The following is a 27413-nucleotide window of genomic DNA, read 5'->3' as shown; positions in this document are numbered from 1 at the left end:
CAACGCTCAATCATTCCCACTAGCAACCGGTCTGAAGCTACTATAGACCAGGCTATCATGATCTATAGCATCATGATTGGAGAGGAAGTGGAAGTTCATGAGGTTATATCCCAAGAACTCTACAAGGTGGCGGACAAGTCCTCTCTTTTGGCAAGGTTAGCCTTCCCTCATCTCATTTGTCACCTCTGTAATTCGGCTGGAATTGACATAGAGGAAGACATCCTTATTGATGAGGACAAGCCCATCACTAAGAAAAGGATGGAGCAAACAAGAGATCCCACTCATGCACAAGAGCATGAGGAATTTCCTCATCATGAAATCCCTGAGATACCTCAAGGGATGCATCTTCCCCCACAAAACTATTGGGAGCAAATCAACACCTCCTTAGGAGAATTAAGTTCCAACATGGGACAACTAAGGGTGGAGCACCAAGAGCATTCCATCCTCCTCCATGAAATTAGAGAAGATCAAAGAACCATGAGAGAGGATCAACAAAGGCAAGGAATAGACATTGAGGAGCTCAAGCACTCCATAAGATCTTCAAGAGGAAGAACAAGCCGCCATCACTAAGGTGGACCAGTTCTTTAATTTCGTTGTTCTTTATTTCTTGTTTTTCGAAAATTATGCTCTATGCTTATCTATGTTTGTGTCTTTATTACATGATCATTAGTGTCTAAGTGTCTATGCCTTAAAGCTATGAAAATGAATCCATCACCTTTCTTAAATGAAAAATATTTTTAATTGAAAAAGAAAAAAGAAGTACATGAATTTTGAATTTTAAAACAGTTTAATTATTTTGATGTGGTGGCAATGCTATTGTTTTTCTGAATGAATGCTTGAACAGTGCATATTTTTGAATTTGATTGTTTATTAATGTTAAAATTGTTGGCTCTTGAAAGAATGAAAGAAAAAAGAGAAATATTATCTAATGATCTAAAAAATCATAAAATTGATTCTTGAAGCAAGAAAAAGCAGTGAAAAGCTTGCAGAAAAAAAAAAGAAGAAGAGGAAAAGCAAGCAGAAAAAGCCAATACCCCTTTAAACCAAAAGGCAAGGGTGATAAAAAGGATCCAAGGATTTGAGCATCAGTGGATAGGATGGCCCACAGGAATAAAATCCTGGCCTAAGCGGCTAAACCAAGCTGTCCCTAACCATGTGCTTGTGGCGTGAAGGTGTCAAGTGAAAATTTGAGACTGAGCGGTTAAAGTCGAGGTCCAAAGCAAAAAGAAGAGTGTGCTTAAGAACCCTGGACACCTCTAATTGGGGACTCTAGCAAAGCTGAGTCACAATCTGAAAAGGTTCACCCAGTTATGTGTTTGTGGCATTTATGTATCCAGTGATAATACTGGAAAACAAAGTGCTTAGGGCCACGGCCAAGACTCATAAAGTAGCTGTGTTCAAGAATCAACATACTTAACTAGGAGAGTCAGTAACACTATCTGGATTCTGAGTTCCTATAGATGCCAATCATTCTGAACTTCAAGGGATAAAGTGAGATGCCAAAACTGTTCAGAAGCAAAAAGCTAAAAGCCCCACTCATCTAATTAATACTGATCTTCAAGATGTTTTTGGAATTCATTGTATATTCTCTTCTTTTTTATCCTATTTGATTTTCAGTTGCTTTGGGACAAGCAACAATTTAAGATTAGTGTTGTGATGAGCGGATAATTTATACGTTTTTTGGCATTGTTTTTAGTATGTTTTTAGTATATTTTAATTAGTTTTTATTGTGTTTTTATTATTTTTTAAATAAAAATCACTCTTCTAGACTTTACTATGAGTTTGTGTGTTTTTCTGTGATTTCAGGTATTTTCTGGTTGAAATTGAGGGACCTGAGCAAAAATCGGATTCAGAGGCTGAAAAAGGACTGCAGATGCTGTTGGATTCTGACCTCCCTGCACTCAAAGTGGATTTTCTGGAGCTACAGAAGATCAATTGGCACGCTCTCAATTGCGTTAGAAAGTAGACATCCTGGGCTTTCCAAAAATATATAATAGTCTATACTTTTCCCGAGATTTGATGGCCCAAATAGGCGTTCCAAGTCAACTCAAGAATTCTGGCGTTTAACTCCAAAACTGGCACAAAAGCTGGAGTTAAACGCCCAAACTGGCACAAAAGCTGGCGTTTAACTCCAAGAAAAGTCTCTACACGAAAATGCTTCAATGCTCAGCCCAAGCACATACCAAGTGGGCCTAGAAGAAGATTTCTGCATTAATTACCTATTTCTGTAACCCTAGGCTACTAGTTTTCTATAAATAGGACCTTTTGCTATTGTATTTTCATTTCTTTTACACACTTGATATACTTTCATAGACCTTTTCACGTTTGGGAGGCTGGCCATTCGGCCATGCCTAGACCCTCTTGTTCTTATGTATTTTCAACGGTGGAGTTTCTACACACCATAGATTAAGGTGTGGAGCTCTACTGTTCCTCATGAATTAATGCAATTACTACTGTTTTTCTATTCAATTCACGCCTACTTCTTCTCTAAGATATCAGTTGTTCTTCAACTTGATAAATGTGATGATCCGTGACACTCATCATCATTCTCATCTATGAACGTGTGCCTGACAACCACCTCCGTTCTACCTTCGATTGAGTGCATATCTCTTGGGTTTCTAATCTAGGATTGGAACCTTCGTGGTATAGGCTAGAATTATTGGCGGTCATTCCTGAGATCCGGAAAGTCTAAACCTTGTCTGTGGTATTCCGAGTAGGATCTGGGAAGGGATGACTGTGACGAGCTTCAAACTCGCGATTGTGGGGCGTGTGACAGACGGAAAAGGATCAATGGATCCTATTCCGACATGATCGAGAACCGACAGCTGATTAGCCAATGTTGTGACATAGCATCAGGACCATTTTCACTGAGAGAACGGGATGTAGCCATTGACAACGGTGATGCCCAACATAAAGCTTGCCATGGAAGGGAGTTTGAGTGATTGGAAGAAGGCAATAGGAAAGCAGAGGTTCAAGGGGAACAAAGCATCTTCATACGCTTATCTGAAATCCACCAATGAAATACACAGGTATCTATATCTTTATTTTATGTTTATTTTCATCACCTTAAACTCCATAACCATTTGAATTCGCCTGACTGAGATTTACAAGATGACCATAGCTTGCTTCAAGCCGACAATCTCCGTGGGATCGACCCTTACTCACGTAAGGTTTATTACTTGGACGACCTAGTGCACTTGCTGGTTAGTTGTGTGGAATTGTGACAAAGTGTGATTCACGTTTGAGAGCTCCAAGTCTTTGGCGCCATTGTTGATGATCACAATTTTGTTCACCAATACTTCAACTCGCAGTATCTATTTGCAAACTTAGTAGGGTCAGTGGCAGTGAGTAGCTGGTCAGCCTTCTCCTGCTGGTAAAGTGTTTCTCCCGTCAGGAGTCATCATGCATGATGTCCAGGATGGACATAGAGGATTCTCCTCTTTTCCATTTGCCAGTTATTGCCTTTCCTTTTCTTTTTCTTTGAGTGTCAGACATCCTGAAAAACAGAAATCTATGAGATAATAAAAACAGGAAAACAAGTAGGCAAATAACAAAATAAGCATAAAGTAGAAAAGGAGCAGTAGAATAATTAAATGAGTTGAAGAATTGTGCATTTTGGATTGGTTCGGGAATAAAAGGCTGAGATGAAAAATTTCAATCCAAAAAGTAATAGAATTCATGTTAATTAGGAAAAACCATAAACATGCCTTGAGTTAAAAAGTAAAAGTGAAGAGTGAGTCAAAAATTAGAGGGGGTTGTTAGAAAGGTAAAAGTGGTTTTAAATTGAAAAAGAGGTTAGAAATAAAAAATCAGTGACTTAGTAAAAAGAAAGTTAAGGTAAGCGGCATGATGATTGGTTTCTAAGTAACAAGAATTTCACAATTTGAAGCAACAGACAACTCATATTTATGCAAGGAAATCAAGGTGTTGATGATTCATATAGATATACCAATAACGAAAATTTGAAATCAAATCATCAATAATGTGATTTATAAACCGAGGAAACAAAAGGAATAAGAATGCTGGTCCGTGCATTCATGAATTGGTTTGGTGAAAGCTAAAGAAAGCAAAATTGAAAATGCCAAAACCAAGACATGAATGAGAATCAAAACGGTTTATAGAAAATTGAGCAGCATTCCGGCTAAAATTCGATGTTCCCGGAAAATAAACAGCAAGCAGAATAGTTCATATAAACTAAAATAAACTGCAAATAGATATAAATAATATGAACATGAAAGAGCAGTCGCAATAGCAGCATGAACAATAAGAACATCATATGAACAATACTTAGATCACATCAACAGCAGAATTGCGAAAATTATAAAACAAGTAGCAAGAACAGCACAATTAAACAGGCCTAAGTCCACTAACCACATCCTAGGCTACCTAACCACCAAGAATCCACTACAACATGCATATCTAACTAGCTTAAATGTAAACAGAAACGGAAAAAATTGCAATTGACTACGAATTGAAATAAGAGTGGCATTCGGCGGAACCTGGTAGGCGTATGAACTAAGCTAAGGGACTGAGAGATGGCTGGGGGTGGTTGCGGTGGTGGCTGACACGGCGGTGATGGCGGTAGGCACAGCGGTGAACGGCTGTCCGTCGGCAGGGGTTGCTGTTTGGGGTAATGGGAGGGGTAGGTGTTACAGGGGAAGGAAGGGAAGGGGTGAGGGTGTTGGTGGTGGGTAGAGCGGCGGTGATGGTGGCTTGGTGGCTGTGGCTGGGCGCGGCGGTGGCAGCGGTGGTGGAGGGAAGAAGGGAAGAGAAAGAGAAGAAAGAGAGGGAAGGAAAAAGGGGGTAGTGGCGTCAGGGTGAACGGCTGGTGGTGGTCGCGGTGGTGCGGCCGATGGAGGTGGTTGGGGTGGCGAAGGGCAGAGATGGAGGTTGCAGAGAAGATGAAGAAGAAAGGGGTTGGGGGCGCGACAGGGTAGGGTTTCGCCTTACTGGGGGAGTTAATGAATTTGAATCCACGCGATCGCGTGGGGCACGCGGTCGCGTGGCTAGAGTGGAATGGGGGTTGACGCGATCGCGTGGCTGACGCGATCGCATGGAATGGGTAAAAGGATGAATGAAGCGATCGCGTGAAGCATGCGATCGTGTCACTGGAAATTGTGCTAAGCGCACAATTCCAGCGTCGTTTCAGCGTAACTCTCTATCTCCACTGGGGTGTCATGATATCCGCACGACGCGAACGCGTCGCTCACGCTATCGCGTGGCATGGGTGTTGTGCAAGTGACGTGATCGCGTCAGGGACGCGACCGCATGGGTCGTTTTGTGCGAAATGCACAACAGTCGCACGATTCCTGCCCAACTTTCTGGGCATTGGATCTTTACGCCTATCTCCAGATCACGCGGCCGCGTGAATGATGCGGACACGTGGGAGGTGGTTTTCGCAACTGACGCGATCGCATGAGCAATGCGGTCGCGTCGCACGCCCCTTTTATATATATATATATATGCAATTATACAATTATGCAGTATGCAATGCTAATGAATAATTTTCAGGTTCAATTGAAAAAGAATAAAAATAAATAACACGAAATAAAATTGAAAAAGAAACGGCCATACCATGGTGGGTTGTCTCCCACCTAGCACTTTTAGTTAAAGTCCTTAAGTTGGACATTGGATGAGCTTCCTGTTATGGTGGCTTATGCTTAAATTCATCAAGAAATCTCCAACAATGCTTGGAATGCCAACAGCCTCCGAGGTCCCAAACTAGGCATGTAAAGCTTCTGAGCAACTTCAAACAGATTCTCAGGCTCCCGGGGTGACGAATGTCTGAATAGATTCCAGGATCCCAAACTTTTCTTTTAAATCCGCCTTCGTCTTGATCTATATTTTCCCATCCGGGCGGTTTAGAAATTAGATTCTCACCAAGATAACCAAACGTTTTCCGAGATCCATTCGATTGAACATGATACCAATCCGTGCACTTCGAGTTGAAGCGTGGAACCTTATTGAAGCTTGTGCACCAGCTCTGAGTGCGAGCCATTTCCCTCTTACTCTTAAAGCCGCAGAGAGCTCTAAGCTGGCCATCTGTTTCAAGCAAACCATATTCAAGTGGAAAAGTAAAGATAAAGGTTAAGGATTGTACCCACTTGAAGCTTGTATTAGGTGGTAATGGCCTTGGGATAGGTGTTTCCAATGGTTCTGTAAGCTCTACTCCCTTGTGATCTTCTGTGAATTTCTCCACCTCTTTGCAAACTTCCTCGCGTGCATCTATGTCCTGATCAAAGTCTTCAATGTCTTCCTCATCACTTAAGTTATAAGCTAGAGGTTGAGAGAAATCTACCTCGACGTCATCTTCGTATTCACTTGGATAAGGTTCTTCAGGCTCAAGGAATTCAGTTGCGGATTTGAGTTCATGATTAGGAGAGCTTGAGGCAAGATCGTCACTTCCCATAGAATCAACTTCTTGGTCTGTTCCGTCCAATTTTTCACAAAGTATGTGTTGTGGAGGTTGTGCACTGTCCTCCTTGACATAAATTTCGGATTTCTCAGCGGAATCCTTTATGGCTCTTGATTCCCACGGAGGTTCAGCATCTCCTAAATCTTCAACCACTTCTTCCTCTACAACTATCATGGCTTCCTCTACTTGTTCCAGTACAAAGTCATGCTCCTCATTGTCCACCGGGGTCTCTAGTGTCTCCTTCATGCCACGCTCTTCTTTTGATTTCCCACATGCAGCTGTGGGAGTACTTTGAGTCCTCAGATGTCAGGAAGCTATTAAATTTACTACCTCAGTTACGACAGTAGTGAGTTCCAGTACGCTCTTTTCCATCTTTGCTTGCCCTTGAAGAAGAACACGTAGTCTGTTGTCTATAGGAGGTTGGGGTGGGTGTGAGGGTTCATTGGTTGGGAAGGGGGGTTCAGAACAAGAATGTGGTGGTTCTCAGGAGTAATTGGATTGGGATTGTGGTGGATAAGGGTCATACGGTGATGAATGGTAAAAAGGAACTTGTGAGTATGGTGGTTCAAATCTATGTTGAGAGGATGGTCTATAAGCAAAGGGTGGGGCTTGTTGGTAGTTATAAGGTTGTCCACCATATCTATCAGCTTGGCATGCATTGTAGAATGGTCTTTGTCTATGATATCTTGGAAGGGATTGTTGTTGCCTAAAGGGTTTATCAAATCCTCTTGGCTCTATCCATCTTTGATTTCTCTGACCTTGATGCATATTCCTGTTATAGCTTTCACTCCTTTCAACAATATTAGAACCAAACTCAAAGCGAGAGGGGTGAGAATTCATAGTAGCTAATAAAAATTAAAAAGTAAAAATAAAATAAATAAATAGGCAAAATAAAATATTTACAATAACTAATAATAAGGCACACGTTTGCAGTTTCCCGACAATGGCGCCATTTTGACGTTAGGATATTTTGCTGGTAAAGAATTTTATAAAAATAGTCGCGTTGTAGATATAGTTTTTAAACCGACAGAAATTCCTTCGTACAAACGTTTTGGTTGTCACAAGTAACAAACCCCTAAATAAATTGATAACCGAAGTATTTAAACCTCGGGTCGTCTTCTCAAGGAACTGCAGGGAAGTATGTTCTTACTATTGGTTATGAAGATTGTAAATTGGGGTTTTGAAAGTAAGGAACAAGTAATTTGAATGACAAGTAAAATAAATAAATAACTGTAAAACACACTTTTGGCAAGGTATGAGAAATTGGAAGTCCTATCCTAGTTATCCTTATCAATGGAGACGAGAATTGAATCTTAATCCCACTTAGTTAGCCTTTACTAAAGCAAGGGAAGATCAAGTGGATTAATTAGTTTGATCTTTGGGTTCTACTCAATTCCTAAGAAAGGACTGGAATTATTGAAGTTCAATTCAATTAGCAAAGATAACAATTATCGATCACGTTGAGTTTGATAACTCCTGAGTTACTGATTTCTTAACCAAGACCAAAAGGGGAAAAGTAAATCTACTCGAATAAAAATATCTTCAGGTTGGAAGTAACAGTAACATAAATAAAAGAGAGCAATCATAAACTGAAATACCTCAAATAAGATTAATTAAAAGAATAATCTGTAACATAGAAAAGTTCACTAATTAAATTGAGAAAATAATTAATTAAAAGGAATGTTGAACCTGATAGAAAGGGGCAATCATGAAAGCAAGAAAAATCCTAAATCCTAATCCTAAGAGAGAGAGGAGAGAACCTCTTTCTAAAAACTACATCTAAATCATGAAAGGTGAATAATTGGAGACTCTCCCTTGACTGGATGCATTCCCCCACTTTATAACCTCTAATCTGTGCTTTCTGTACTTGGATCTGGGCCAAAAAGGGCTTCAGAAATCACTGGGGGCATTTTCTGTAATTTCTGGTGCGTGGCCTCTGTCACGCGTCCGCGTGGGTCACGCGGTCGCGTCATCTGGAGTTTTCCTTATCACCCGTTCGCTTCGGTCATGCGTCCGCGTCATCTGCGTTCTGCTCAAGGTGCGCATTCGCATCATTCACGCATTCGTGTCGCGCTCTCTTCGCGCCAGGCATGTGGCCACGTCGCCCACGCGTTCGCGTCGCTGCCAGTTTCTTCAAAAACTCCATTTTGTGCTTTCCTTCCATTTTTGTATGTTTCCATTCCATCCTTTAAGTCATTCCTGCCTTTAGAATATCTGAAACTACTTAACACACAAATCACGGCATCGAATGGTAATAAAGAGTAATTAAAATAATTATTTTTAAAGCATAGGAAACATGTATTTCACATATATCACATAATAAGGAAAGGAAAGTAAAGCCATGCAATTAACATGAATAAGTGAGTGAAGGATTGAATAAATCACTTAAATTAGGCACAAAATATATCATAAAATATGGGTTTATCAATCATATAGTAAAGACACAAACATAAATAAACATAAAGTATAGTAAACGAAAAACAGGAAAATAAGAACAAGGAGATTAAGGAACGGGTCCACCTTAGTGAAGGTGGCGTCTTCCTCTTCTTGAAGAACCAATGGTGCTCTTGAGCTCTTCTATGTCTCTTCTTTGCCTTTGTTGCTCCTCCCTCATAGCTCTTTGATCTTCTCTAATCTCATGGAGGATGATGGAGTGCTCTTGGTGCTCCATCCTTAGTTGTCCCATGTTGGAACTTAATTCTCCTAGGAAAGTGTTGATTTGCTCCCAATAGTTTTGTGGAGGAAGGTGCATCCCTTGAGGCATCTCAGGGATTTCATGATGAGAAATTTTCTCATGCTCTTGTTGAGGTCCATGATCTCTTGTTTGTTCCATCCTTTTCTTAGTGATGGGGTTGTCCTCATCAATGAGGATGTCTCCCTCTTTGTTAATTCCAGCCGAATTGCAGAGGTGACAAATGAGGTGAGGAAAGGCTAACCTTGCCAAAGTGGAAGACTTGTCAGCCACCTTATAGAGTTCTTGAGGTATAATCTCATGAACTTCCACTTCCTCCCCAATCATGATACTATGGATCGTGATGGCCCGGTCTATAGAAACTTCAGATCGGTTGCTAGTAGGAATGATTGAGCGTTGAATGAACTCCAACCATCCTCTAGCTATAGGCTTAAGGTCCAGTTTCTCAATTGAACCGGCTTGCCTCTTGAGTCAACTTTCCATTGAGCTCCTTCCACACATATGTCCATATGGACTTGGTCCATCCTTTGATCAATGTTGACCCTTCTAGTGTAGGGGCATGCATTTTCTTGCATCATTGGCAAGTTGAACGCCAACCTTACATTTTCCGGACTGAAATCTAAGTATTTCCCCCGAACCATGGTAAGCCAATTCTTTGGATTCGGGTTCACACTTTGATCATGGTTCCTAGTGATCCATGCGTTTACATAGAACTCTTGAACCATTAAGATCCCGACTTGTTGAATAGGATTAGAGAGAACTTCCCATCCTCTTCTTCTAATCTCTTGTCGGATCTCCGGATATTCGCTCTTTTTGAGCTTGAAAGGAACCTCAGGGATCACTTTCTTCTTGGCCACAACATCATAGAAGTGGTCTTGATGGACCTTTGAGATGAATCTCTCCATCTTCCATGACTAAGAGGTGGAATCAATTGCCTTCCCTTTCCTCTTTCTTGAGGTTTCTCTGGCCTTAGGTGTCATTAATGGTTATGGAAAAACAAAAAGGAATGCTTTTACCACACCAAACTTAAAATGTTTGCTTATCCCCAAGCAAAAGAAAAAAGAAAGAAGGAGAATGAGAAGAAAAATGGAGGAGAGGGAGAGAGGTGTGTATTCGGCCAAGGGGAAGAAGAAAGGGTTGTGTTGTGTGAAAATGAAGAAGGAATGAGGGGTTTATATAGGAGTGGAGGAAGGTTTAGGGTTCGGCCACTAGGGTTGGGTTTGGGAGGGAAAATAGTTTGAATTTTGGAGGTAGGTGGGGTTTTTGGAGAAGAGAGGATGGATGTGAGTGGTGAAGAGGTGATGGGGAAGGGTGATTGAGGTGATTGGTGAAGGGTATTTGGGGAAGAGAGTTATGAAAAGGTGTGAAGAGGAGAGAAGAAAAGGTAGGGATCCTGTGGGATCCACAGATCCTGAGGGGATCCTGTGGGATCCACAGATCCAGTGGGGTCAAGGATTTAACATCCCTGCTCCAATTAGGCATGTAAAACGCCCTTAGAATGCATGTCTGGCGTTAAACGCCAGCTTGCTGCTTGTTTCTGGCGTTTAACACCACTTCCATGCTCTGTTCTAGCGTTAAACGCCAGTCTGGTGCTTGTTTCTGGCGTTTAACGCCAGCTTGATGCTTCTTTCTGGCGTTAAATGCCAGTTTGATGCTTCTTACTGGCGTTTAAACGCCAGTAAGTTCTTCCTCTAGGGTGAGCTATTTTTAATGCTATTTTTCATTCTGTTTTTGATTTTTCAGTAGTTTTTGTGACTTCACATGATCATCAACCTAAAAAAATAAAATAACAATAGAAAATAAATAGATATAATTAAGTAACATTGGGTTGCCTCCCAACAAGCGCTTCTTTAATGTCAATAGCTTGACAGTGAGCTCTCATGGAGCCTCACAGATGTTCAGAGCATTGTTGAGACTTCTCAACACCAAACTTAGAGTTTGAATGTGGGGGTTCAACACCAAACTTAGAGTTTGACTGTGGGGGCTTTGGTTGACTCTGCAGTGAGAGAAGCTTTTCATGCTTCCTCTCCATGGTTACAGAAGGAGATCCTTGAGTTTTAAACATAAGGTTGTCCTCATTTAGTTGCAGGACCAACTCTCCTCTGTCCACATCAATCACAGCTTTTGCTGTGGCTAGAAAGGGTCTTCCAAGGATGATGGATTCATCCTCATCCTTCCCAGTTTCTAGGATTATGAAATCAGTAGGGATGTAAAGGCCTTCAACCTTTACTAACACGTCCTCTACTTGTCCATAAGCCTATTTTCTTGAGTTGTCTGCCATCTCTAATGAGATTCTGGCAGCTTACACCTCAAAAATCCCAAGTTTCTCCATTACAGAGAGTGGCATTAAGTTTATTCCTGACCCCAGGTCACACAGAGCCTTCTCAAAGGTCATGGTGCCTATGTTACAGGGAATTAGGAATTTACCAGGATCCTGCTTCTTTTGAGGTAATTTATGCCTATCCAATGCATTCAGTTCATTGGTGAGCAAGGGAGGTTCATCTTCCCAGGTCTCATTACCAAATAATTTGGCATTCAGCTTCATGATTGCACCAAGGTATTTAGCAACTTGCTCTTTAGTAATGTCTTCATCCTCTTCAGAGGATGAATACTCATCAGAGCTCATGAAGGGCAAAAGGAGGTTCAATGGAATCTCTATGGTCTCTAGATGAGCCTCAGATTCCTTTGGTTCCTCAAAGGGAAACTCCTTATTGGTCACTGAGTGTCCCAAGAGGTCTTCCTCTCTAGGATTCACGTCCTTCTCCTCCTCTCTGGGTTTGGCCACACCAAGAGATTGAATGTAATTGGGTTTTATGGGAACCTTGGAAGAGGAAATATAAAACCATGCTTGAAATTCTTTCTCACACTTGAATAGGATTTGGGTTTTGGTGTTTGGATATGGTGACATATAATCCTCCCTCTACTTGGACCTAGGAAAGTGTGTGGTATAATCAGGGAACAAGCTTCATCTCTTCTCATGAGCAATTAGACCAAGGAATTGGCTATTGATCAAGATTTGAGAGATTGAGTCACCAAGGGATTGGGGCTCAATCAATCATGATTGCCAAAAGGTCAATGAGTTGCATGATTGCAGATGAGATGAAATCAATTAATCCGGAGAATGCAATATCTCTTGGTCCCAATGCTTATTTTATCTTTTTTTCTTTTATTTACTTTATGGTTATTTACATTTTCTGCACTTTACATTTCTAGCACTTTACTTTCCTTGCCATTTACTTTCTTGCACTTTATTGCTTTCCTTTACTTTTATGCAATTTACATTTCCTGTTCGAATATCACACTCCAATATGAATTGTCTAACTAGGATAATCAATTAACTATTGTTTGCTTTAATCCGTTAATCTCTGTGGGATTCGACCCCACTCCTAATGGGTTATTACTTGACGATATTTGGTGCGCTTGCCAAAGAACGGATTCATCACTCATTTTATAATGGGGTGTGAATTTGACTCATCACCCTTTTCACACTAGAGTAGAATCTGGGTTTGGTGTTTGGATATGTGACATATAATCCTCCCTCTACTTGGACCTATAATGGTGTGTGGTATAATCAGGGACCAAGCATATCTCTCTTCATGAGCAATTAGACCAAGGAATTGGCTATTGATCAAGATCTGAGAGATTGAGTCACCAAGGGATTGGGGCTTAATCAATCATGATTGCCAAGAGGTCAATGAGTTGCATGATTGAAAGGGATATAAGCTAGACTCGATCTAAAGAGACAACATCTCCCAATCTCAATGAATTTCCCAATTCTTATCTATCCATTTCTTTACTGCTTATTTTTACATTCAGCAATTTCACATTCCCATTTACATTCAAGTCATTTATGATTCTGCCCTTTACTTTCTGCCATTTATATTTCTGCACTTTATTGCTTTTCTTTATATTCTAGTTATTTACATTTATGTCACTTACAATTCTATACTCTACAATCCTATTGATCCACTTGACTAATTCATCAATTGATTAAAACTGCTCGAATTTGCCAATCTCTGTGGATACGATCCCACTCCACTGTGGGTTATTACTTGACGATAATTTTGGTGCGCTTGCCAAAAGGACTAATTCACCAATTTTGAATGGGGTGTGAATTCGACTCATCAGCCGCTCTAAACCCAGGATACCCAACCTTCATGCAAGGAATGGAAGAGCTAAGTGCAAGACAAGAGGAAATCCTAGCCAAACATAAGGAAGATGAAAGGAATTATATAAGGAGGGCAGGATTTTGGAAGCCCAAGAATGCCAAAGCACAAGAAGGTTCCTCCAAGACAGATGAAGGTGGCTCATCCCCCTCCAAGAAAAAAGACAAAGGGAAGGGGCCAATGAACTAAAGATGAAGCTGCTCAAGGTTGTTGAGTCCCATGGTTGACATTTTCTAAATTCTGAAATCTTGTTTGAGCTTTTGCTTTATTTACTTTTTGAATAAAAAATCATGCTAGGATAGTTTATACTTTATGCTTAGTTTTAATTCCTGTTAGAAGTCTTTATGAGTTTTTTTTATTTAAGAAAGAAAATGCCATGTATTTCAAGTCTTCATTTCAACATAAATAAAAGTAGAGTTTGTCTCCATAAGAGTCACTGTGAGTTGTGCAAAAACAATGAGAGAGACCAAGGCCAAGAGAGATCATCAAACAAACTAAGAAATAAGTAACCAAGTGTAGGACCTTGGATGAACTAAAAAGAAAATGAGTCATGGAAGAGCAACTAGTCCTAGAAGGTACAACAAAGGGAAGGTTAAGGGGTGTTCCTTGAATATTGATGAGCGGATAATTTATACGCTTTTTGGCATTGTTTTTAGTATGTTTTTAGTAGGATATAGTTACTTTTAGGGATGTTTTTATTAGTTTTTATGTTAAATTCACATTTCTGGACTTTACTATGAGTTTGTGTGTTTTTCTGTAATTTCAGGTATTTTCTGGCTGAAATTGAGGGACTTGAGCAAAAATCAGATTCAGAGGTTGAAGAAGGACTGCTGATGCTGTTAATTTCTGACCTCTCTGCACTCAAAGTGGATTTTCTGGAGTTACAGAACTCAAAATTGCACGCTTCGAATTGCGTTGGTAAGTAGACATCCAGGGCTTTCCAGCAATATATAATAGTCCATACTTTGCCCGAGTTTAGATGACGCAAAAGGATGTTGAACGACAGTTCTACGCTGCAGTCTAGAGTTAAACGCCAGAAACACGTCACGAACCAGAGTTGAACGCCAGAAACACGTTACAAACTGGCGTTCAACTCCAAGAATGACCTCTCCACGTGTAAAGTTCAAGCTCAGCCCAAGCACACACCAAGTGGGCCCCAGAAGTGGATTTATGCATCAATTACTTACTTCTGTAAACCCTAGTAGCTAGTTTAGTATAAATAGGACTTTTTACTATTGTATTTGACATCTTCGGATCATCTTATGATTTTTAGTTCATCTTTGGATCATATTGATCATGCATGGGGGCTGGCCATCCGGCCATGCCTGAACCTTTCACTTATGTATTTTCAACGGTAGAGTTTCTACACTCCATAGATTAAGGTATGGAGCTCTGCTGTTCTTCATGAATTAATGCAAAGTACTATTGTTTTTCTATTCAATTCAACTTATTCCGCTTCTAAGATATTCATTCGCACTTCAACATGAATGTGATGAACGTGACAATCATCATCATTCCCTATGAACGCGTGCCTGACAACCACTTCCGTTCTAACTTAGATTGAATGAGTATCTCTTGGATCTCTTAATCAGAATCTTCGTGGTATAAGCTAGATTGATGGTGGCATTCATGAGAATCCGGAAAGTCTAAACCTTGTCTGTGGTATTCCGAGTAGGATTCAGGGATTGAATGACTGTGACGAACTTCAAACTCGCGAGTGCTGGGCGTAGTGACAGACGCAAAAGGATAGTAAATCCTATTCCAGTATGATCGAGAACCTCCAGATGATTAGCCATGCAGTGACAGCGCATCGGACCATTTTCACAGAGAGGATGGGATGTAGCCATTGACAACGGCGATGCCTCCAGATGATTAGCCATGCAGTGACAGCGCATTGGACCATTTTCACAGAGAGGATGAGATGTAGCCATTGACAACGGTGATGCCCTTACATAAAGTTTTCCATGGAAAGGAGTAGGACTGATTGAATGAAGACAGCAGGAAAGCAGAGGTTCAGAGGAACGAAAGCATCTCTATACGCTTATCTGAAATTCTCACCAATGAATTACATAAGTATTTCAATCTTTTCTGTTTATTTATTATTACTATTCGAAAACACTATAACCATTTGATATCCGCCTGACTGAGATTTACAAGGTGACCATAGCTAGCTTCATACCAACAATCTCCGTGGGATCGACCCTTACTCACGTAAAGTTTTATTACTTGGACGACCCAGTGCACTTGCTGGTTAGTTGTGCGAAGTTGTGAAGTTATGTTTGGACCATGGTATGGTGCACCAGTTATTGGCGCCATTACCAGGGAGAGAACGAGCAACAAATTTTACAACCTCAGAGTAACAATTTTGCATACCAATTTTTTGGCGCCGTTGCCGGGGATTGTTCGAGTTTGGACAACTGACGGTTCATCTTGTTGCTCAGATTAGGTAATTTTCTTTTTGTTTTATTTTCAAAAAAAATTTTCAAAAATCTTTCAAAAATTTCTTATCTGTTTTCGAAAATTATTTCAGAATTTTTAAGAATGAATTCTAGTGTTTCATGAAGCATGTTGAAGGCTGGCTGGCTATAAAGCCAGGTCTAATCCTTTTGGATATGGGCTTCCAACCATCATCATAGAGGCAAGTTAATTTGAATATCAGCTGTTGCATGCCTAATTTATATCCTAAAGCTGACTGGCTATTAAGCCATGTCCAACCATTTGATTGGAGCTTTGGGCTAATATTGAAAGATTCTTGGAATTCTTCTTAAAAATTTTGGAATCCTTATTTTTCTTTTTCACATTAATTTTCGAAAAATCCAAAAAAAAAATTCATAAAATCATAAAAATAAAAAATATTTTGTGTTTCTTGTTTGAGTCTTGAGTCAATTTCAAGTTTGGTGTCAATTGCATTTTTTTCTAAACATTCTTTGCATTTTTCGAAAAATTCATGCATTCATAGTGTTCTTCATGATCTTCAAGTTGTTCTTGGCCAGTCTTCTTGTTTGATCTTCATATTTTCTTGTTTTGTGTCTTTTCTTGTTTTTCATATGCATTCTTGCATTCATAGTGTCTATACATGAAAAATTTCTAAGTTTGGTGTCTTGCATGTTTTCTTTGCATATAAAATTTTCAAAAATAAGTTCTTGATGTTCATCATAATCTTCAAAGTGTTCTTGGTGTTCATCTTGACATTCATAGCATTCTTGCATGCATTCATTATTTTGATCCAAAATTTTCATGCATTGCATCATTTTCATGTTTTTCTCTTTCATCATTAAAAATTCAAAAATAAAAAAAAAATATCTTTTCCTTTTTCACTCATAAATTTCGAAAATTTGAGTTGACTTTTTCAAAACGTTTTAAAATTTAGTTGTTTCTTATGAGTCAAATCAAATTTTCAATTTAAAAATCTTATCTTTTTCAAAATCTTTTTCAAAAATCATATCTTTTTCATTTTTCTTATTTATTTTCGAAAATTCTAAAAATATTTTTCAAAAATCTTTTTCTTAATTTTATATCATATTTTCGAAAATATCATCAACAATTAATGTTTTGATTCAAAAATTTCAAGTTTGTTACTTACTTATTAAGAAAGATTCAAACTTTATGTTCTAGAATCACATCTTGTGATTTCTTGTGAACCAAGTCACTAATTGTGATTTTAAAAATCAAATCTTTTTCAAAACTAATTCTAATCATATCTTTCTATCATATCTTTTTTAAATATTATCTTTTTCAAAAATTTGATTTTTAAATATCTTTTCTAACTTCTTATCTTCTTATCTTTTCAAAATTGAATTTCAAATCTTTTTCAACTAACTAATTGACTTTTTGTTTGTTTCTTATCTTTTTCAAAACTACCTAACTAACTATCCCTCTCTAATTTTCGAAAATCTCTTCCCTTTTTTTCAAAAATTTTTTTAATTAACTAATTGTTTCAATTTTTAATTTTAATTTGCTTTCATTCCTAATTTTCGAAAATCACTAACCCCTTTTCAAAATTTTATTTTCGAAAATCCTCTTTCTCTCTCATCTCCTTCTATTTATTTATTCATCTACTAACACTTCATCTCACCCAAATTCAAACCCCCTCTTCCATCTGTGTTCAAATTTTCTCTTCTTCCCTTCTTTACATTACATTCTTTTCTTCTTCTACTCACACAGGGGAACCTCTATACCTGGGTAAAAAGGATCCCTATTATTATTATTTTTCTGTTCCCTCTTTTTCATATGAGCAGGAGCAAGGATAAGAACATTCTTGTTGAACCAGACCCTGAACCTGAAAGGCCTCTGAAGAGGAAACTAAGAGAAGCTAAAATACAAGAATCCAGAGATAACCTTACAGAAATTTTCGAACAGGAAGAGGAGATGGCAGCCAAAAATAATAATAATGCAAGGAGGATGCTTGGTGACTTTACTGCACCTAATTCCAATTTACATGGAAGAAGCATCTCCATCCCTACCATTGAAGCAAACAATTTTGAGCTTAAACCTCAATTAGTTTCTCTGATGCAGCAAAACTGCAAGTTCCATGGACTTCCATCTGAAGATCTTTTTCAGTTCTTAACTTAATTTTTGCAGATCTGTGATACTGTTAAGACTATTGGAGTAGATCCTGAAGTTTACAGGCTCATGCTTTTCCCTTTTGCTGTAAGAGACAGAGCAAGAGTGTGGTTGGACTCTCAACCCAAAGATAGCCTGAACTCTTGGGATAAGCTGGTCACGACTTTCTTAGCCAAGTTCTTTCCTCCTCAAAAGCTGAGCAAGCTTATAGTGAATGTTCAAACCTTCAGACAGAAGGAAGGTGAATCCCTCTATGAAGCTTGGGAGAGATACAAGCAACAGACCAAAAAGTGTCCTTCTGACATGCTTTCAGAATGGACCATCCTGGATATATTCTATGATGGTCTGTCTGAATTAGCTAAGATGTCATTGGACACTTCTACAGGTGGATCCATTCACCTAAAGAAAACGCCTGTAGAAGCTCAAGAACTCATTGACATGGTTGCTAACAACCAGTTTATGTACACTTCTGAGAGGAATCCTATGAGTAATGGGACGCCTCAGAAGAAGGGAGTTCTTGAAATTGATACTCTGAATGCCATATTGGCTCAGAACAAAATATTGACTCAGCAGGTCAATATGATTTCTCAGAGTCTGAATAGAATGCAAGCTGCATCCAACAGTACTCAAGAGGCATCTTCTGAAGAAGAAGCTTACGATCTTGAGAACCCTGCAATAGCAAAGGTAAATTATATGGGTGAACCTTATGAAAACACCTATAACCCCTCATGGAGAAATCACCCAAATCTCTCATGGAAGGATCAACAAAAGCCTCAACAAGGCTTTAATAATGGTGGAAGAAACAGGTTTAACAATAGTAAACCTTTTCCATCATCAACTCAGCAATAGACAGAGAACTCTGAACAAAATACCTCTAATTTAGCAAACTTAGTCTCTGATCTATCTAAGGCCACTGTGAGTTTCATGAATGAAACAAGGTCCTCCATTAGAAATTTGGAAGCACAAGTGGGCCAGCTGATGCGGGTGGAAACTTGTCTTTCAACAAATCTCCTTTCGGCAAGTGTACCGAATTTGTCGTCAAGTAAAAACTCACAATAGAGTGAGGTCGAATCCCACATGGATTGATTGATCAAGCAACTTTAATTAGAAGAATGTTCTAGTTGAGCGAATCCAGAATTTGGGTTGAGAGTTGCAGAAAATAAAATGGCGGGGATGTAAATAACAGAAAAGTAAATGCTAGAATTAAAGGACTGGAAGTAAATGACTGAAAATAAATTGCAGAATTGTAAATGGGAATGGGGGATTTGCTCATAAAAGTAAATGGCAGAAATTAAAGAGAATGGGTAGATCAGAGATGGGGAGTTCATTGGGCTTAGGAGATGTTGCAATTCTCCGGATCAAGTTCATTTTCATCTCTTCCTCAATCAATGCACTCATTGATCTCCTTGGCAATCTTAAGTGATTGAATTACAATTTCTTGCAATTCAATCTCTCAAATCTTGATCAATATCCAATTCCTTGGTGAATTGCTTATGAGAAAAGATGAAGTATGGTCACTGATTATACCACATGCATTTCCCAAATCAAGTATTGAGAAGGTTATAGTCACATACCCATCCAAACCCAATTTGGTCCAGCATGAGAAAGCAATTCTAGCTTGATCTCTTCATTCCTCTTTCAAGGTTCAAAAGAGATCCAAGTTTGAATAGCCTCTCTTCCAAGATAACTACACAATTGGATGAAGATCGAAATCTTTCAAGTAAAATCAAGAGAAAAGATAGAAGAAGAATAATGAAAATTAGTATTGATCCATCAAATTACAACAGAGCTCCCTAACCCAATGAAAGGGGTTTAGTTGTTCATAGCTCTTGAAAATGAAAATAAAGATGGAGAATACATCATAGAACTAGAAATTGTAGAGAAAGTAAAATACAGAGAGTAGTTCTCTTTTTCCAGCCTCCAGAACTCCTTTATCAATTCAAAGTTACTCCTATATATACTACTCTTCTCAGCTTCTAGTTTTGCTCTTCAAGTCTTGGGCCTTTGGATCTTGAGTTTGAAGCAGTTCTTTTCTTCATTTGGGCTTGGCTTTACTTGCAGAGAGAAAGTGCTAAGTGGGCAGAGACTTTAGCTCAGGGGGTTAGGGGTGTTAACATTTAGTGAAAGTATAAGTTCGAGAACGTTAGTGACACTCAACATTATCACTAACGTTCCAGTGTGCCCCTTTTTGCTTCACGTTAAAGCCCACGTTAACTAGGTTAACGTGGCTTCTAACGTGGCCTTGCCAAACTTCGAGAACGTTAGTGACACTCAACATTGTCACTAACGTTCCAATGTGCCCCTAGATCTCACGTTAGAGTCCACGTTAACTAGGTTAACGTGGCTTCTAACGTGGCCATTCTTAGCCATCCCAACATTAGTGACAATGTTGAGTGTCACTAACGTTGGCTCGTCATTCATTCCTCATCGTTAGCTTCCACGTTAACTAAGTTAACGTGGCTCCTTGGGGGGTTGTGTGGTTGCTTCCAACGTTAGTGACGATGTTGAGTGTCACTAACGTTGTCGACAACTCTCACTTCTTACGTTAGCTCCCATGTTAACCAAGTTAACGTGGGAGTTAACGTGGTGTGTTGCATCCTTAGGCCAACGTTAGTGACAATGTTGAATGTCACTAACGTTGGCTTCTCTTCCCCCTTTAACGTTAGAGGCCACATTAACTAGGTTAATGTGGGCTCTAACGTGGCCACTCATGAGTGTTTGCCAACGTTAGTGACAATGTTAAGTGTCACTAACGTTGGCTCAACTTCCCTTCTCCACGTTAGAGTGCACGTTAACTTAGTTAACGTGACTCTTAACGTGGGCAATGATGGCTTTGAGAGTGTTATTGGCAATCACTTTTCTCATTAACCTCGCAAGTTACCCCCCCTTTCCTTGCTTCCTTTGGTCCTGAAATCAAGCAACAGAGTGCATCAAAGTTCTAGTCCAAGTCATGGGTAATGCAGCATACAATTTGTCACTAAATTCATGCAAAATCCTCATGAAATAATGTAAAATGCACAATGTATGCTTGAATCAAGGTGTAGGTGAATATCTACCCAAAACTAGCTTATTTCCTAAAGAAATGTATGAAACTACCCTAAAAACAGTAAAGAAAAGGTCAGTGAAACTGGCCAAGATGCCCTGGCATCACAACACCAAACTTAAAGCTTGCTTGTCCCTAAGCAAGTACTGGAACAAGATGCAGTGACATTCTCTTCTTCATTTGATTTAAAATAGACAAGCTTACAAGTAAATAAGGGAAAGATGCAGTGACATTTAAACCAGAAATCATGGACCTATTCAGAAAGAAAACTTAAAAGACAGAATTTAAAAAGTTTAAACATAACATGGAAGCAGGTTCTATTTCATACAAGATCTTCCTTATTTAAAGCATAGAAAACAATGGACTAAAAAGAACTCCACCACCTTTCATTCATGTGGATGCCCATGCTCCCATCCTTGCTTGTCCTCATTGTGTCTCTCTTGAGTGCTTTTGCTCCTACTTCCTTTGCCTTTTCCAAGCAGCTTCTTCCAGAAACCACCATCTTCCATCTTCTTCTTGAGTGTCTCCTTTTGCTGTTTCATCTTCCTCTCTTCTTGTTCTACAAAATCTTTTTGGACCTCATCATATGTAGGGATGGCATAGTGTAGCTGATGCATATTACTAGTCATGTAGTTCAACTTGGCTTGAGTGTTCACATAGAACTCCTCCCTATGTAGTTGCCTTCCTTCATTGAGTACACTGAAATCATTGAAAGTTTTCATTTGGGCTATCTGCCGCTGGTTGAGTTCTTGCAAGTGCTTCTCTTGAAGCTCTTGCCTCTCATTCACTTGGTTGATGGCTTGAGTGAGCCTGTAGTAGTGTTCCTGCTGCTGCTCTATTTGTTGTTTTTGCCATGCTTCCTGTTGGCTCAGCCAGTTGGTTTGAAAGTTTAGTATTTGCTTTTGTCCTTCCATATGTCTCATCCCCAAATCCTCAATGGCTCTTAGAAGGTGACTCATGTTCAAATTGGCTGGATCAGAATACTCTCCTTGTTGATATTCTTCCTGATGAGGTTCCTCTTGGTGAACTCTTTCTTTTGCTTTTGGTTTTCCTATTTGTGGTCTTCTTTGTTGTTGAGCAGGTGTAGTATAAACCAATCGCTCGAGTGTAACTGGCCTCCCTGGGTTTACCCAGTCTGGATTGCTGTCCTCAAATACTACCTTGGCCTTGTTGCATAAGTGGAGAATGGTGCTGGGGTACCAAAGCCTGGCACCTGAATCAACCTTCTCAGCCGAATCTTGAATCCCCTCGGCGATGAGCTCATTCACGTTGATTTCCCCACCCTGTATTAAGCAATGCACCATAGTAGCTCGATTGATGTTTACCTCTGAATTATTTGCAGCTGGTAGAATGGACCTCCTCACAAGTTCAAACTACCCCTTGGCTTCAGGGCTCAGGTCTCCTCTCTTGATGAACTTGGGTCTCCCATCTGTGTACCTCTCCCAGTCAGCTGCTATAACACAGATGTCTGCCACTATCTCTGAGAGCTCATTATTATCAGGGCTTCTACTTATCCTTGCCTGATAACTTTCCTCATCAAAACGAGGTGATTTTAGGTGAAGAACTCTTGTTATGGCATTTGGGTTGAAGTCCACCTCTTTTCCTCTTACGTAACTTTTGAAGGTTGGGGCCTTGGTTTTATCCTCTCTTACTACATTCGCATAAAATTCTTTGATGAGGTTTCCATTGATCTTCCCCTCTGGACTTGTGAGCAATTGCAACCCCCTCTGTTTGATTTTCTTCAAAATTTGTGGTGACTCATCTGCATTGATTTGGAAGATTAACTCTGGCAATATCTTTCTCGCCATTATCCGTTCGAATTCACGTTCATGAAAGGCAGTTTTGAATTTCTTCTCATCGAAAGGAACACTCTACATGGGTTCCTTCCTCTTTTGCCTATTTGAGCTTGATAATGCCATGAATTGAGTTGCTGTTTTGAGGTGGAGGTTGGAGGATACGGAGAGATGAGGAATAGGTTGGCTAGGACAGAGTGTGATGAAGGGGTTTGAGCAAGCCAAAAGTATGAAGTGTGGAGAGTGGGAATTTGAGTGTGAGGAATGATCATGCACTAAGGTTCACTTATATAGGGAGGTCATGAGTGGATGGAAGGTGTGGATTGCAAGGATTGTTGCTTGATGGACGGTTGGGATTATGTATGAAGGAAAGACAAGGATCATCACTTAATGAGAGTGATTGGTTCGGTCTTCAAGGGTCTTCTTTCTCCAATGTTGCATGGCAGCGTTTCCCCATGCGTTCCCTCTTGAGACATGTATGTAGTGCTCTTCATTAAGTGGCGAAATCTCCCCCATTTAATTGTCCAATCAATCCCTTTTTATGCTTCTTTTCCTTTCCTATAAAGATTTAAAATAAGGAAATTAATATCATAAAAATCAAACTCTACGGCTAGAATAATAAATAGAAGAAAAAGAGTTTGTTTATTTATGAATTTCAACTAACTAACTACTTGTGTATCCTTATGCATTTTGGTGGCACCATGGGGTGACACCAAACTTAGTTTGAAGCAATGTGATGAAAAGTTTTGTTCAAAGCTCCCAAGACTAGCATGCATCTTGGTTTGCTTTGAACACCAAACTTGTTCTTCACTATATACTGCATGATAAAGATTGCACCAAGTGTTTGTCTAGTTTGGGTTGAAATTCATAAACATTGATTTATTCATTATTTTAAAAACATATAAAATATGGGTTGCCTCCCATGAAGCGCTTCTTTAGCGTCACTAGCTTGACGTTTTTCCCTCATCAGGGTGGTTGGTAGTGCTTAAAGTCCTCCCCTCTTGCTGTGGATTTATATCCATTGGTTGGATCAATGATCTCCACATGTTCCAGGGAAAGAACTCTGTTGATAGTGAAGACCTTAGGTAACTGAGATGGTACAGTAGGGAGATTAGGGGGAATATCTGGGAAGTAAGCTGAGACAACTCTATCCCCTGGAGAAAAGTCTTCCGTAGGTATCTTCTTGTTCTTCCATCTCCTTGGTACCTTCTTCTTTGTTTCTTTTGAGGTTGCCTTCCCCTTGGTGACCTCTTTTTTCCAAGGAGTTGTGATGCTGTCTTCACCTGCCTCTAGAGGTTTAGGTTCCTCCAACTTTTCCTTGAGCTGTGGCAATTGCTGTTTTCCTTGTTTATCTATTAAGGGGATCTCTGAATGAAATGGATGTGCTTTAGTGCTTGTTTCCTTATCCTCTTGATCTGTTTCTTGTGAGAGTTTGAAAACATTGAAGCTGAGTCGTTCATCATGGATTCTCAATATTAGCTCCCCTTTCTCTACATCGATAAGTGCTCTGGCCGTAGCTAGGAATGGTCTTCCCAATATGATTGGATGAGTGTGACTCTCTTCCATGTCGAGAATGACAAAGTCTATTGGGAGAAAGTATTTCCCAACCTTTAGCAACACATTTTCCACCACTCCTATTGCTTGCTTTTGAGATTTGTCAGCCAGTCTGATGATTACATCTGTGGGTATTATCTCATTGATCTGCAGCCTCTTCGCCAGGGATAAGGGCAGTAAGTTGATGCTGGCCCCCAAATCACATAGTGCTCTATCGACCATAGTTTCACCTATGGCACAAGGGATGTGAAAACTCCCTGGGTCTCTTCTTTTTGTAGGCAACTCAGGTTGAATAAGGGCACTACATTCCTTGTTCATCACTATAGTCTGGCCTCCTTTGAGTGAGCTTTTCCTGGGAAGAAATTCCTTCATATACTTGATGAATGCAGGCATTTGTTGAATTGCCTTGATGAATGGTATGTTTACATATACAGATACAAACAAGTCTAGGAACCTTGAGTATATTCTCTTTCCCACATCACCATTGAGCAGTTGAGGGAAGGGTGCATAGAGCTTCAGCAGCTCTTGTTGTGAGATTTCTGGTTCTTGGCGATCTCTATCCTCCTCTTTTGTTGAGTTGTCTTCGGGTTGTTTGCAAAGTTTGCCTTGCTTGTCTTCAGTCTCTTGATCATTCGCAGTGACCATTTTACAATCTTCCCATCTTACTTTCTTTGCTTCTCCTTTGGGGTTTTTCTCCGTGTCACTTGGGAAGCTATTAGTAGCTTTGGGAATCTTCTCAGCTAAATATCCCACCTGGAATTCCAGCTTCCTGATGGTCTCTCCCTGGTTCTTAATATTGGCTCGTACCTCCTCTTTGAACACCTTATTTTCTTGAATCTCTTGGCATATTCCTTCAAGTAAGGCTTCAATCTTAGAGAGCTTGTCATCAATTGATGAGTGATTCGAAGCAGATGTGCTGTTTTGGTTTGGATAGGCGTGTGGAGAAGTGTTGTTGTAGGGGTGTTGAGATGTCCTCTGTGTGAATTGCTGGTGAGCTGCATTGTTGTTGGAGTTGTAACGTCTCTGGTCTTGGTTTTGTTCTTGCTCACTTTCCCACCCAAAGTTTGGGTGATTTCTCTATCCAGGGTTGTAGGTCTTGGAGTATGGATCATAGTTTTTCCTTGGTGAATTCCCAATGTAGTTGGCTTGCTCCTGACTCCCCTTTGCTTCTTCATTCACTCCTTCTTAGGTTGTTGATAAAGTGGAGATTGCTGCTACTTGGTTCATCTCCATCTTCTTGGTGAGGTCAGCCAGCTGCTGGGTAATGAGCTTGTTTTGGACCAACAGAGCATCTACATTGTTTAGCTCCATTACTCCTCTTGTGTTCCCTCTTTCGGAAGCATAAAAATAGTTGTTCTCTGCTACTGTTTCAATAACATCTATGGCTTTCTCAATAGTCTTCTTCTTGTTCAAAGATCCTCTGGATGAATGGTCTACGGCCTTCTTTGACTCATAAGAGAGTCCTTCATAGAAAATGTGCAGCTGCACCCATTCGTTGAACATATCTGGTGGGCACCTCCTTGTTAGGTCTTTAAACCTCTCCCATGCTTCATATAGAGTCTCACCATCTTGTTGCCTGAAAGTTTGGACCTTAGCTCTCAGCCTATTGATTCGTTGAGGAGGGTAAAATCTTGCTAAGAATTTGTTCACCACGTCTTCCCAAGTTGTCAAGCTTTCCCTTGGGAAAGATTCCAGCCACTTGGCTGCTTTGTCCCTAAGTGAGAATGGAAATAGGACCAGTCTATAGGCGTCAGGGTGAACACCATTAGACTTCACTGTGTCACATATTCTCAGGAAGGTGGTCAAATGTTGATTGGGGTCTTCTTGAACACCTCCTCCAAACGAACAGTTGTTCTGAACGAGGGTGATGAGCTGTAGTTTAAGTTCAAAGTTGTTGGCATGGATTGTTGGCTTTTGGATGCTACTTCCACAATTGCCTGGGTTTGGATTGATGTAAGAGCCCAAAACTCTTCTATCCTCCCCAGCATGATTTGCTCTACCTCCTCCCCCATGGTTGTGATCCTCTTCTTCATGATGGTTTTCCATGTTGTCTTCTATGTTTGGTTCAAAGAATTCCTCTTCTTCCTCAGCACCAACCACTTTCTTTCCTCTTGCCTCCCTCCTTAATCTAAGGAAGGTCCTCTCAGGTTCAGAATCGAAGGAAGTTGAAGCCCCGCTTCTTCTCCCTGTCATACAACCATCAAGTGCAAGCAAGAAAAGATAGGTGCAGAAAGTATTTGTGTCAGAATTACTGTTAGTTGTGGGTGATACAATATATCAAACAGTTAGTGGGTTAGCAAACAGAATTGAAAATAACAAAGAAAAACAAAAGAGTAGAGGGGAAAGGGAAGAAGTTTAACTAAAACAAAAAGTAAATCACTCAAACAGAAAATGAAATTCACAAAAATAAAAATGCTCAATCTAGTGATCTTCAAATTTAATCATTCTTGATGCACAATCAATCCCCGGCAACAGCGCCATAAACTTGATGCGGGTGGAAACTTGTCTCTCAACAAATCTCCTTTCGGCAAGTGTACTGAATTTGTCGTCAAGTAAAAACTCACAATAGAGTGAGGTCGAATCCCACAGGGATTGATTCATCAAGCAACTTTAATTAGAAGAATGTTCTAGTTGAGCAAATCCAGAATTTGGGTTGAGAGTTGCAGAAAATAAAATGGCGGGAATGTAAATAACAGAAAAGTAAATGCTAGAATTAAAGGACTGGAAGTAAATGACTGAAAATAAATTGCAGAATTGTAAATGGGAATGGGGGATTTGCTCATAAAAGTAAATGGCAGAAATTAAAGAGAATGGGTAGATCAGAGATGGGGAGTTCATTGGGCTTAGGAGATGTTGCAATTCTCCGGATCAAATTCATTTTCATCTCTTCCTCAATCAATGCACTCATTGATCTCCTTGGCAATCTTAAGTGATTGAATTACAATTTCTTAGAATTCAATCTCTCAAATCTTGATCAATAGCCAATTCCTTGGTCAATTGCTCCTGAGAATAGATGAAGTATGGTCACTGATTATACCACATGCATTTCCCAAATCAAGTATTGAGAGGGTTAAAGTCACATACCCATCCAAACCCAATTTGGTCCAGCATGAGAAAGCAATTCTAGCTTGATCTCTTCATTCCTCTTTCAAGGTTCAAAAGAGATCCAAGTTTGAATAGCTTCTCT

At 39.8% G+C, this 27413-nt stretch overlaps 2 non-coding genes across 2 annotated transcripts; one reads left to right on the top strand and one right to left on the bottom strand.

Annotated features, from left to right (window-relative positions):
• Positions 1-18037: 18037 nt before the first annotated feature.
• On the bottom strand, positions 18038-18145 carry LOC112774038 (small nucleolar RNA R71). Its single transcript, XR_003188551.1, has one exon. It is a non-coding gene; the product is annotated as a small nucleolar RNA R71 (small nucleolar RNA).
• A 7579-nt stretch (positions 18146-25724) lies between these two features.
• On the top strand, positions 25725-25831 carry LOC112774536 (small nucleolar RNA R71). The gene has a single exon (XR_003189020.1). It is a non-coding gene; the product is annotated as a small nucleolar RNA R71 (small nucleolar RNA).
• Positions 25832-27413: the final 1582 nt, after the last annotated feature.

This window comes from Arachis hypogaea, chromosome 18 (genome assembly GCF_003086295.3).
Source record: "Arachis hypogaea cultivar Tifrunner chromosome 18, arahy.Tifrunner.gnm2.J5K5, whole genome shotgun sequence".
NCBI lineage: Eukaryota > Viridiplantae > Streptophyta > Magnoliopsida > Fabales > Fabaceae > Arachis > Arachis hypogaea.
This window is presented reverse-complemented; position numbering and strand designations above follow the sequence as displayed.